We start from the raw sequence: 14,236 nt of genomic DNA, 5'->3' as shown, positions 1-14,236 counted from the left end.
TCCTTACTTTCTTGTAAGGCAATATAGATTTCTATACCCCATTGCCTGTATGTCTTATTTCTCAGTTACATGTAAAAACAATTTTTAACATTTGTTTTTTAAAACTTTGAGTTTCAAATTCTCTCCCTTCTTCCCTCCCTACTCACCCTCATTGATAAGGCAAGCAATTCAATTATACCTGTATATTTATGCAAAATGCTTCTATAATAGTCATCTTGTAAAAGACTAACTATATTTCCCTCCATCCTATCCTGCCCTCCATTTATTCTTCTTTCTCCTTTGACCCTGTCCCTTTTCTAACATGTTTGTTTCTGACTACTCCCTCCCCCAATATGCCATTCCTCCTTTATTTTCCTGTAGGGTAAGATACCCAATTGAGTGTGTATGTTATTCCTTCCTTAAGCCAAATCTGATGAGAGTAAGGGTCATTCATTCTCTTTCACCTCCCCCTTCTTCCCCTCCATTGTGAAACCGTTTTTCTTCCTTCTTTTATGTGACATAATTTATCCCATTCTCTCTCTCTCTCTCTCTCTCTCTCTCTCTCTCTCTCTCTCTCTCTCTCTCTCTCTCTCTCTCTCTCTCTCTTTCCTCCAACTACTGTAATACTGAGAGGTCTCATGAGTTACAAATATTATCTTTTCGTGTAGGAATGTAAACAGTTCAACTTTAATAAATCCCTTATGATTACTCTTTCCTGTTTACCTTTTCATGATTCTCTTGATTCTTGTATTTGAAAGCCAAATTTTCTATTCAGCTCTGATCTTTTCATCAAGAATGGTTGAAATTCCTCTATTCCATGGAATGTCCATTTTCCCCCCTGAAGTATTATACTCAGTTTTGCGGGGTAGGTGGTTCTTGGTTTGAATCTTAGCTCCTCTGACCTCCAGAGTAGCATATTCTAAGCCCTTCAATCCCACTAATGTAGAAGTTGCTAGATATTCTGTTATCCTGATTGTATTTCCACAGTACTCAAGTTGATTTTTTCTGACTGCTTGCAATATTTTCTCCTTGACCTGGGAACTCTGGAATTTGGCTACAATATTCTTAGGAGTTTTCCTTTGGGATCTTTCTCAAGAGGTAATCACTAGATTCTTTCAATTTCTATTTTACCCTCTGGCTCTAGAATATTAGGGAAGTTTTCCTCAACAATTTCTTGAAAGATGATGTCTAGGCTCTTTTTTTGGATCATGGCTGTCAGGTAGTCCAATAATTTTTAAATTATCTTTCCTGGATCTATTTTCCAGGTCAGTGGTTTGTCCAATGAGATATTTCACATTGTCTTGAACTTTTTTTCATTCTTTTGGTTCTGTTTTATAATTTCTTGATTTCTTATGAAGTCATTAGCTTCCATTTTCTTCATTTTAATTTTTAAGGAGTTTTTTTCTTCAGTGAGCTTTTGGACTTCCTTTTCCATTTGTCCAATTCTGCTTTTTAAGGCATTCTTATCTTCATTGTCTTTTTGGAATTCTTTTGCCATTTGAGTTAGTCTGTGTTTTAAGGTATCATTTTCTTCAGTATTTTCTGGGTCTCTTTTAACAAGCTGTTGACTAATTTTTCATGATTTTCTTGCATCACTCTCATTTTTCTACCCAATTTTTCCTCTATTTATCTTACTTGATTTTTGAAATCCTTTTTGAACTCTCCCATGGCCAGTAACCAATTCATATTTTTCTTGGAGGCTTTTGATATAGGAGCTTTGACTTCTGGTTTATGTTTGTGGTCTTCTGGTTTATGTTTTGATCTTCTTTGTTACCAAAGTAAGATTCTATAGTCTGAGTTATTTTTTATAGTGTTTGCTCATCTTCCCAGCCAAATATTTGACTTTTTAAACTCTTTGTCAAGGTAGGACTCTGCTTCCAGTAGGGTTAGGGGTGGGGGTGAGTGTACTGTCCCAGACTTCAAGGGTTTTGTTATCAGCTGCTCAAACCCCCATTGTCTGTGGGCCCAAAGCTCTTGAAGCAGCCACTACTGCTGCTGCTGCCACCACTGCTGCTGCCACTGCTACTACCACTACTACCACCCCCAGAGATGGGGCCAGACCCCAGCCTGACTGTGATCCTCTTTCACCCAGGTTCCACAGAGTCTTCCCACTGACTTTCTATGTTGTCTTTGGCATTTGTGGATTGAGAAGACTGGAAACCTCCACAGCTACCAGTGATTCAGTCCCCTGAGGTCTGCTTTCAGTTTATTATATATTTAAAAGGAATAGCAAGTTATACTTAATAGAGTTACAGTTTTATGTTCAATCATCTTTTTTTTATCATTATACAGTGTTATGGAAGTGCTTGTTTTATTCCATAAATTAAAAAAAAAATAAAAAAAAATAAATTGGTGAAGGCTACAAATGAGTGCTTGATTTATTTTTTTTATTGTCTAGACTTAAGAATGTAATAGAGAAAATATGTATAATTCAGATTAAACTTAAAAGTGAGTGAAAAAAAATGTTAAAAATAAATAGAAAACTCCCATCTTCTGCCTAGTTTAGTTTCACCAATCTATGGAACCATTCCCAGGAATCTTCCTGAGATAAACTTATGCCCAACTGGTCCCCCTTGACTTTGTAATTATTTAACTAAGAACTGCAAAGAAAGGCCCTGGAGCAGCAGAGTGAAGCACTAGCTGAGATTCTTGAACTTTCTCCTCATAAATAAATCCACTGAGGTCTCTTAACTGGTTATTTATGCACAGGAACTTCCAAGGAAGTAGCAGACGACCAATGTTCTTGTACTCCTATTGACTGCTCTATCAGTCATCTCTCTGCCTCTGTATTGATTTATGTGCCTGGGAAGCCCAGATCTTGTCACCATGAGGGACAACTGGCCCTACAATGTTGCAGACAGTACAGATGATTAGACAAATGATTGAAATGTATCTTCTCATTGATAATGCTGGGGATTATCGAATGTATTTGGCAAAATTAAAGGTTGGCATTGTTTTCTGAGAGGAGAGACAGACACTTTAGTGTGCATGAACTAGTGGAATAAACTCTAGTCTTGGAATCGGGAAATCTGAGTTCAGAGTCTGACTGACATATTCTCCTTATGTTACCCTAAAGAAGTCCCATAATTTCTCTAACCTTCCATATACTTATTTATAAAATGGAGATAATAGTAATCATAATAAGCTTTTGGTGATGTGCAAACTATGGCTCAATATTTTGAAAAAGAAATACTTGCTTATTTTAGACTCAGTTAATGGTTCAGTGGATATAACCCTAGACCAGGAGTCAGGAAGACCTGAGTTGCTATCTGGCCTCAGACACTTGCTATCTGTTTGATTCTATTTGCTTCAGTTTCTTCAACTGTAAAATGGGAGTGATAATAACACAGACCTCCCGTGGTTAAAATAGAATGGCTTGATATTTGTAAAGTGTGTAAAACAGTACCTTACACATATTAGGCACCATATAGATGTTTATTCATTACCCAACCCCAATTTCGAATTGGTATAATGTGCCAGTATTGGAAGTGGGACTGGTAACAGGACAGAAATAAAATCATAGGCCTAGATTAAAATATTTAGGAAGCAAATATCTCATCTTAGAGAATTTAAGAGACTGATCCTCCTGAAAAAAATGAGGTGCTCAGGGAAGAAAACCTGCAGGACAAGGCAGGAAAAGGTAGGGGGCCACACCAGGGATGAGGGTAGAAGGACCACTGTGTTCAGAGATTATATCTTGAACCACCCCCTGCCTTACCATCCATGCATTTCTCATGCTAGACGAAGGCATTGTGTTGACTGTATCACCCACTTAGTTTAATAATTGTATAAGAGTGATTCTTTGGCTCCCAGTAACTAAAAGCTGGGTATATATTTGTTACTTCTAGGAAGTTTTTTCTTGATAGGGGTCTCTTGTCTCTGTCATTGACTTAAGCCCCATAACTGTTTTCCCCCAATTTTAGGTGTTCCAACACCCAGTTCCATTTAACCACCTATCTCAGATTAGCTTTTACAAAGATATAGCAAGAAGAAACATACAAGCATTTCTCCCCTAACATCTCAGAGGTTTGCTCCGTCCCTGCTCCTCAAAATAGTCATATTTCTGGGGACAATAGAAGAATAAGACTCACAGCTTAGCTCAATTCCTACATAGCACTATCTCAACTAGGTTCCAAGTTAAAGTCCTCCCCTGGCCTTTCATTTTAGTATCTTAATTCTCCTTAAAGATTAAGATCTTTAGGATCTTAATTCTGCTGGATTGCAGTATTTGGCTTTGAATTCTGGGCACCAAGAACAACCTCTCTGGAGCTCCTGAGTCCTGAACTCTGTTCCTACACCTAGACCTGAAGAAGAAAAATTAAACAAGCCTGAAACCCTAAGCTCATTTTTTTAGGTCACTTGACTAGGGGGAAGAAGGTAATCCACAGGTCATCCCTCTTTCACAAATGGTGACTGCGTACTAAGTAAATAAGTCCACCCTTGGGTACCACTAGAAAATAAGAGACTGCCTCAGTCACATAGAATTAAAGATGCAGACAGCTATGTAGTCAGTAGAAAAAGGCTGCTCCCTCATATGCGGGAGGTTAATACAGAATGTCCATACATATGCCACATCTCCTGTCTCGTGGTAACAGGTCCCTAATACTTCCCATGAAGGTGCTTCTAATTTAGGTGGGCTGGGTATGAGCCAAACCCCATTAAAAATCATATTAGCTAATATTTATAAAGTGCAAAGTATTTAATATGTAATATTTGATGTGGAGCTTGCAACAACCCTATGAGGTAGGTGCTCTTATTATCAGCAATTTATAGATGAAAAAAGCAGAAGCTCAGAAAGACTGATGGATTTGACCAGAGTCTCATAGTTTTGTCTGAGTAGTAATGTGAATTTAGGTTGTCTTGACACATCTAGTCCTCCACCCATTATTTCATACTACTTCTCCTGAAGACTCTTACTTACTCTTTGCTAGTACAGTCATATTGTGGAAGTAACATTGTTACCCTGGGACAGTCACTTCACCCTCTTTGCTTCATTTTCCTCAACTGTAAAATGAGCTGGAAAAGGAAATGAGAAACCAAACCTGACAAGAAAATCACTGTAGTACCTGACAAGAAAATCACTGTCACTGAAAAATGACTAAACAACAACAAAAAAAAAGCCAGAATACTTGAATTTTACTTTTGGCTTTGTAACTAATTTGCAGTGGGACCTTGGGTATATTCTTCAGTTAAATGAAAATAAAGGGTTGAGTTAAATAAATGAAAATAAGGGGTTGAGTAGATTGACCTCTGAGGCCCAGTCTCTCCCTCTGTGAGCTTCTATGATTTTTTTCTACATGAACTTTGACAAGATCTACTTTAAAACTCGAACAAGTTAAAATTGTACAGATACATCAGGAGGCATATTTTCATTTTTTCTACTTTAAAAAATCTTTCTATTCACATTTCACCAAGAGGTCGTAAGCATGCATTTGATCACTAGGTTTTATCTGTCACATTCCAGTGTCAAAATATCATAAAATATTGTGAGCCAGACATAAAATGGAGTGTATATTTCCCCCACCCAGAAGACTGTTTCTTTACTCACACATTCTGGGGTTGAAGCTTAGTATTTTGCTCAATTTCCCTTCAAGAAGCTTGGCTAGTCCTGAGTGCTTTAAATGACTCAGAACTGATAGAGATAAGTAAGTAAGCTATCTCTGGTGATGAATGATAACAATGCCTCTATACTTCTTTTACACAAATAAGGTGCTGATTCTACACTTTGGAAGGAAAGATGCCATGGAAAGAACATAATATTTCTTTTTTTTTTTTTATTTTTTTTTTTATTAAGTTTATTTATTTAACTTTTAACATTCATTTTCACAAAATTTTGGGTTACAAATTTTCTCCCCTTTTATCCCCTCCCCCCCAAACACCAAGCATTCTAATTGCCCCTATGACCAATCTGCTCTCTCTTCTATCATCCCTCTCTGCCCTTGTCTCCATCTTCTCTTTTGTCCTGTAGGGGCAGATAGCTTTCTATACCCCTTTACCTGTTTTTCTTATTTCCTAGTGGCAAGAACATTACTCGACAGTTGATCCTAACACTTTGAGTTCCACCTTCTTTACCTCCCTCCCTCTCCACCCCTTCCCTTTGGAAGGCAAGCAATTCAATATAGGCCAAATCTGTGTAGTTTTGCAAATGACTTCCATAATAGTTGTGCTGTATAGGACTAACTATATTTCCCTCCAACCTATCCTGTCCCCCATTACTTCTATTCTCTTTTGATCCTATCCCTCCCCATGAGTGTCGACCTCGAATTGCACTCTCCTCTTCATGCCCTCCCTTCTATCATCGCCCCCACCCTGCTTGTCCCCTTATCCCCCACTTTCCTGTATTGTGAGATAGGTTTTCCTACCAAAATGAGTGTGCACTTTATTCTTTTCTTTAGTGGAATGTGATGAGAGTAGACTTCATGTTTTTCTCTCACCTCCCCTCTTTATCCCTCCACTAATGAGTCTTTTGATTGCCTCTTTTATGAGAGATAATTTGCCCCATTCAATTTCTCCCTTTCTCTTCCCAATATATTTCTCTCTCACTGCTTGATTTCATTTTGTTTTAAAGATATGATCCCATCCTATTCAATTCACTCTGTGCACTCTGTCTCTGTGTATGTGAGCGTGTGTGCATGTGTAATCCCACCCAGTACCCAGATACTGAAATGTTTCAAGAGTTACAAATATTGTCTTTCCATGTAGGAATGTAAACAGTTCAGCTTTAGTAAGTCCCTTATGACTTCACTTTGCTGTTCACCTTTTCATGCTTCTCTTCATTCTTGTGTTTGAAAGTCAAATTTTCTTTTCAGCTCTGGTCTTTTCATCAAGAATACTTGAAAATCCTCTATTTCATTGAAAGACCATTTTTTCCCCTGAAGTATTATAGTCAGTTTTGCTGGGTAGGTGATTCTTGGTTTTAGTCCTAGTTCCTTTGACTTCTGGAATATACTGTTCCATGCCCTTCGATCCCTTAATGTAGAGGCTGCTAGATCTTGTGTTATCCTGATTGTATTTCCACAATACTTGAATTGTTTCTTTCTAGCTGCCTGCAGTATTTTCTCCTTGACCTGGAAACTCTGGAATTTGGCCACAATGTTCCTAGGAGTTTCTCTTTTTGGATCTCTTTCAGGAGGTGTTCTGTGGATTCCTTGAATATTTATTTTGCCCTCTGGTTCTAGAATCTCAGGGCAGTTTTCCTTGATAATTTCATGAAAGATGATGTCTAGGCTCTTCTTTTGATCATGGCTTTCAGGTAGTCCCATAATTTTTAAATTGTCTCTCCTGGATCTATTTTCCAGGTCTGTTGTTTTTCCAATGAGATATTTCACATTATCTTCCATTTTTCCATTCTTCTCTCTTTGTTCTGTGATTTCTTGGTTTTGCATAAAGTCATTAGCCTCCATCTGTGCCATTCTAATTTTGAAAGAACTATTTTCTTCAGTGAGCTTTTGAATCTCCTTTTCCATTTGGCTAATTCTGCTTTTGAAAGCATTCTTCTCCTCATTGGCTTTTTGAACCTCTTTTGCCAATTGAGTTAGGCTAGTTTTCAAGGTGTTAATTTCTTCAACATTTTTTTGGGTCTCCCTTAGCAGGGAGCTGATCTGCTGTTCATGCTTTGACTTCATGTCTCTCATTTCTCTTCCCAGCTTTTCCTCCACCTCTCTAACTTGATTTTCAAAATTCTTTTTGAGCTCTTCCATGGCCTGAGCCCATTGGGTGGGCTGGGACACAGAAGCCTTGATTTCTGTGTCTTTGCCTGATGGTAAGCATTGTTCTTCCTCATCAGAAAGGAAGGGAGGAAATGCCTGTTCGCCAAGAAAGTAACCTTCTATAGTCTTATTTCTTTTCCCTTTTCTGGGCATTTTCCCAGCCAGTGACTTGACCTCTGAATATTTTCCTCACACCCACCTCACCTCCTGATCCTCCCAGCCCGTGTTTGTGGTCTGAGATTCAAATGCTGCTTCCAGCCTCAGGGCTTTTGGCGGGGGCAGGGCTGCTATTCAGTATGAGATTATGATCTGGCGCTGAGATCGGGGCAGGGCCACCTCTCAGGCTCAGTTCCCTCAGGGGGTTTATGCGCAGACCTTCCGCAATGGATTCAAGCTCCCGTCGGCTTGGGGAGCCCCTGTCTGCAGCCGCCTCTCAGCTTCTACCTCCCGGGGGAGCCTGAATTATGGGGGCACCCCACTCCCCTCTCGACCCGCCAAAGAGACTCTCTCACCCACCCCTGTCACCTGTGGGTGGAGGGACTTGTGCGGCCACTGGAGATCCCAACCCTGAAGCCTGCTCAGATCTCTTTCTCTCGGTGCCGCAGCCGTGGCCGCAGCAGGTCTGGGCTGGGCTTTGTGTCTGCAGCGCGACGGACCTTTTGCGAGAGGTTTGCAGATCCCTCTGTGGGTGGAGGGACCCGCGTGGCTGCTGGAGATCCTGTCTGTGAAGCCTGCTCGGATCTTTTCCTCTCGGTGCCGCGGCCGCGACAGGGCTGCACTCAGCTCCCAGTCCCGGCGCCCAGTCCGCAGCGCGAAGGACCCACCCGCGAGAGGTTTGCAGGTCTCTCTGGAACAGAAATCTCCCTCGCTCCAATGTTCCGTGGCCTCTGGGTGCGGAATTCGCCGTGAGTTACTTCCCTGTAGCCATTCTATGGGTTGTGGGTTCGGAGCTATGTGTATGTGCGTCTTTCTACTCCGCCATCTTGGCTCCGCCCCCCAGAACATAATATTTCTAAACATAATCGTGCAAAATTGATAGAATACTGAGGTCATTTCAAAATACTTGTCTTTTTTTTCTTTTTAATACTATTCTGTTTTTTCCAATTACAATTACAAGTGAAGAAAAATTTTAATATTCTTTTTTAAAATAAAATTTTGAGTTTCAAGGTTTCCCCCTTCCTCACTCCTCTCCCTCTTCTCTAAGACAGTAAGCAATTTGGTATAGGCTATATATATATGTAATCATGTAAAACGTTTCCATATTAGTCATGTTGTATAAGAAGAAACAGAAGAGAAAAAAAAAAACTATAAAAAAATAAAAATAGTATGTTTTAATCTGCATTTAGACTCTGTCTTTCTCTGGAGGTGGACAACATTTTCCATCATAAGTCCTTCAGAATTGTCTTGGATCATTATGTCCCTGAAAAGAGCTAAACCAATCATAATTGATCATTGCGCAATGCTGCTGTTACTGTGTACAATACTCTCCTGGTTTTGCTCACTTCATTTTACATGAATTCATGTAAGTATTTCCAGGCTTTTTTGAATCTGCTTGCTCACCATTTTTTATGGAACAACGATGTTCTATTCCATTCATATACCACCACTTGCTCAGTCATTCCCCAATTTATGGGCATCCCTTCAATTTCTCTTTGCCACCACAAAAAGAGCTGCTATAAATATTTTTGTACATGTAGATCTTTTCCCTTTTTTATGATCTCTTCGGGATACAGGTCTAGTTGTGGTCCAAAATACTTGACATGAGCAAATTTCATGGATACAAAACAATAGCTTCAATTCTCCTTTTCATGAACTAAAAGACATTGCTTACAATTTTTCCTGGTTATAGAAGAGAGAAGGATTTATTTACCTTAACTTTCTTCCAGGTAACTTGCATCGGATTGGTGTAGAAAATATCCTGACCAGAGTTTATCTTTATGATTCCACATTTTTGCATAGTTGGGCCAAAAGTATAGGGGCACGTATGCTAAACTTTTAAAACCAAGCAACCATTGCTTGTTACAGGATGTTAATGACACCTTACAAGACAAACCAATAAATTAGAGGAATCATTCATTCAGCAAGCATTTATTCAGTATATACTATGTGCTAGTGCACAAATACAAAAAAAAGACAGACCTTGCCCTGGAAGAGTTTACATTCAAATTGTGTGTGTGTGTGTGTGTGTGTATGTGTGTGAGAGACAGAAAGAGAGAGAGAAAGAGAGAGAGAGAGAGAGAGAGAGAGAGAGAGAGAGAGAGAGAGAGAGAGGAATTATATATATTAAGAGATAAATAAAGAGAAGATATATATACACACATATGTGATAGATGATAGATAGATAGATAGATAGATAGATAGATAGATAGATAGATAGATAGATAGATAGATAGATGATAGATATATAATTACATAGTGATTTGATGGTGGACACTAGCAATTGAAGGAGGAATCAAAAAAAAGTTTGTGAAGAAGGTAAGACCTGAGCTGAGTCTTGAAGTTTGGAGCTATAGATTCTAAGAGGTAAGAAAAGGGGAGTTTGTATTTAAGCCTAAAGGCAATAGGGAGCTACTGGTGCTTATTGAGCAAGGGAATAACATGAATTTTAGGAAGATCAATATGTCAGCCATGGCTGGAGAAATTTCCATGAGGCTTCACCGTGTTAGCTGGACTAGTTTTTGAAAGACAGATTGGATTAGTTGTTCCTTTAACTTCCTTAAGGTGTTCATATCATTCTCATTATTTAATTGGTTTACATACAAAAGTTAGAGCACAAAGAGTCAGGAGTTCCTTGATAGCAAATGGAGAGACAGGAAAGCTTCAGCCAACTAAATCAATGCTGTATCCTTGAAAAATGTTCTCTGTACTAATGGTGTTTGCTTAACTATGGAGATCAGTTAAAAGATTATTAAAAGCTAAGATGCAATAAAGACCAGGATTAAGGCAGTTTTGTGAGTAAGGAGATGACAGGAGTTGGGAGAGATATTAAAAAACTGACTCAAACTTTGCAATTTATTGGGTATAGGCGTAAGTGAGGATGAAGAGAGGAAACTGACTCCTAGGTTATAAACCTGGGTGGTACCCTTTGTAGGAAAAAAAAAGTGTTAGGAGGAGAGACAGAGGCAGATTTATGAGGCAAGATAATCAGTTGTGATTGGGGTTGAGTTTGAGATGGCTAAAATCACTTAGGTAAAGATGTCCAGCAGTCAGATGTAGTTGATGGGCTCAGATGTAGATAGATGAGTCTCAGCACATAGATGGCAGGGAATAACCAGTAGATAATAGCCTCCAGAATCTAAATAGAGTAATTTGTCTGGATGGAATGAAGCTCAGGGGAAGAGAGAGCAGCTTGAAGGGCAAGAATTTGGAAGTGGCAGTCATGATGAAGTCTGCCCAGTCTCTCTTTTGTCTCAGTGCCTTGGGGACAGGGGAATTAAAGATGGTACCTCCAGGACCGAAGGGGTGCCTGAAATGCAGTGTCCTCAGGAGAGAGCCAGGTTTTTTTTTTCAGTTGTGAGGAAATAGGGGGACTGTGAGATAAAGAAATCTAATATAAAAGGCAGATAGTTTTTAAAAAATATTGGCAGTATAAAACTTGTACAACCTTTTTGATCTTTAATTTTGTAACCTGTGAAATGGGGATAAACCTATAGTGCTTAACCTATAGGGTTGTTCTGAGGCTAACCTGATAACCTAAGCCCAGTGCTGGGCAAACTTCAAATGGCTGGATAGGTTTAGTTATCATTTATTATCAAACTAGAAAATTGATGTTAAATAGCTTGGTAATTACAAATTGCTATGTCAATACAAGGTATTGACCCAAAAATCTTATGCAGAGTTATGACAGTGTATGTTTCTCAAAAGTTTAAAACAAAGAGTATACGGATTATTCAGAGCAAAATGTAAAGGGGAAGAGGAAATAGATCACTCCATTCTGCCTCTGCTAGTTTGCCCCATTTCAACTCCTCAGAAAACCATGCCTCTTCCGGGTTGAATTCATCACCATGCTGCTACCTCAAGCTTTTTTTTTTTTCTTTTTTTTTTAATTTCTTTTTTTTTATTATTTTTTAATGTTTAACAATCACTGCCATACAATTGAGATTTTATCCCCCCCACACCTACCCCCCACTATCCCCCTCCCTCCCCACGACTGCATACAATTCTGTATAGGTTCTACATATACTTTCCTATTGAGTATATTTTCACTATAGTCATGCTATGTAGTCAGACTAAAATAAATGAAAGAAATCATATAACAAATCAAAACATGATACACGAACACATACACATACACAAACATGATCTGCTACATTTTGTGAATGACTTCCATATTTCTTTCTCTGAGTGTGGAAGACATTTTGCCTTGAGAACCACCTTTGGGATTTTTTTTTTTTATAAGAAGTTTTTGCGTTATTACAAAATTCCAAGTCTACCAGAAAAAACTCTCGCACACTGTGGTCGTTGCTGTGCACAAAGTTCTCCTGGTTCTGCTCCTTTCACTCAGCATCAGGTCATATAAGTCCTTCCAGGCCTCTCTGAAGTCTTCTTGTTCATCATTTCTTATGGCACAATAGTACTCCATTACATTCATATACCATAATTTATTCAGCCATTCCCCAATTGATGGACATCCCCTTGACTTCCAGTTTTTGGCAACTACATAGAGTGCTGCTCTAAATATTTTTGTACATGTGGGACCCTTTCCCATTTTTATGATCTCTTGGGGATATAGTCCTAGTAGCGATATTGCTGGGTCAAGGGGTATGCACATTTTTGTAGCCCTTTGGGCATAGTTCCAAATTGCTCTCCAGAATGGTTGGATGCGCTCACAGCTCCACCAACAATGAATTAGTGTTCCAACTCTCCCACATCCTCTCCAGCATTTATCATTTTCTTGTTCTGTCATGTTTGCCAATCTTATAGGTGTGATGTGGTACCTCAGAGTTGTTTTGATTTGCATCTCTCTAACCAATAGTGATTTAGAGCATTTTTTCATATGATTATAGATAGCTTTAATTTCTTCCTCTGAAAATTGCCTGTTCATATCCTTTGACCATTTATCAATTGGGGAATGACTTGTATGATTATACATTTGAGTCAGTTCTCTATATATTCTAGAAATGAGGCCTTTATCCCCGAGCTTAGCTGTAAAAATTCTTTCCCAATTTACGACATCCCTCCGGATTTTGGTTGCATTGGGTTTGGTTGTGCAAAAACTTCTCAGTTTAATGTAATCAAAGTTATCCATTTTGCATTGCATAATGCTTTCTATCTCTCCTTCAGTAAAAAATTCTTCCCTTCTCCATAGATCTGATAAATACACTATTCCTTGCTTCTCCAGTTTATTCATGGTATCAATCTTTATACCTAAATCATGTACCCATTTGGACTTTATTCTTGTGTACGGTGTCAGGTATGGGTCTATGCCTAATTTCCGCCACACTGTTATCCAGTTTTCCCAGCAATTTTTGTCAAACAATGAGTTCTTATCCCAGAAGCTGGGGTTCTTGGGTTTATCAAACAGAAGGTTGCTATATTCCTTGCCTACTGCGTCTTGAGTGCCAAGTCTATTCCACTTGTCTACCTCTCTGTTTCTTAGCCAATACCAAGTGGTTTTGATAATTCCTGCTTTATAGTACAGTTTGAGGTCTGGTAGCACTAGGCCACCTTCCCAAGCATTTCTTTTCATTAGTCCCTTTGATATTCTGGACCTTTTGTTTTTCCAAATGAATTTTGATATTATTTTATCCAGCTCTAGAAAATAATTGTCTGATAGTTTAATTGGTATGGCACTAAATGAGTAAATTAATTTGGGTAGAATTGTCATTTTTATTATATTAGCACGGCCTACCCATGAGCAACTAATGTTTTTCCACTTACTTAAATCTGACTTTATTTGTGCAAAAAGTGTCTTGTAATTGTGTTCATATAATCCCTGGGTTTGTTATGGCAGGTAAACTCCTAAGTATTTTGTACTGTCTACCCTAACTTTAAATGGGATTTCTCTTTCTATCTCTTGCTGTTGGACTTTGTTGCTAATATATAGGAATGCAGAAGATTTGTGTGGGTTTATTTTGTAACCTGCAACTTTGCCAAAGTTCTTTATTATTTCAAGTAATTTTTTACTTGAATCTCTGGGATTCTCTAAGTAGATCATCATATCATCTGCAAAGAGTGATAACTTAGTTTCTTCTTTGGCTATTCTTATTCCTTCAATATCTTTATCTTGTCTAATTGCTACAGCTAACATTTCTAGTACCATATTGAATAATAGTGGTGATAATGGACATCCTTGTTTCACCCCTGATCTTATTGGGAATGCATCTAGCTTATCCCCATTGTATATAATGCTTGCTGAAGGTTTTAGATAGATACTGCTTATTATTTTATGGAAAGTTCCCTTTATTCCTACGTTCTCCAGTGTTTTTAGTAGGAATGGGTGTTGTATTTTGTCAAAAGCTTTTTCTGCATCTATTGAGATAATCATGTGGTTTTTGTTAGCTTTGTTGTTGATGTGATCGATAATTCTAATAGTTTTCCTAATATTG

Source organism: Notamacropus eugenii, chromosome 6, assembly GCF_028372415.1.
Source record: "Notamacropus eugenii isolate mMacEug1 chromosome 6, mMacEug1.pri_v2, whole genome shotgun sequence".
NCBI lineage: Eukaryota > Metazoa > Chordata > Mammalia > Diprotodontia > Macropodidae > Notamacropus > Notamacropus eugenii.
Note: the sequence above shows the minus strand (reverse complement) of the source record.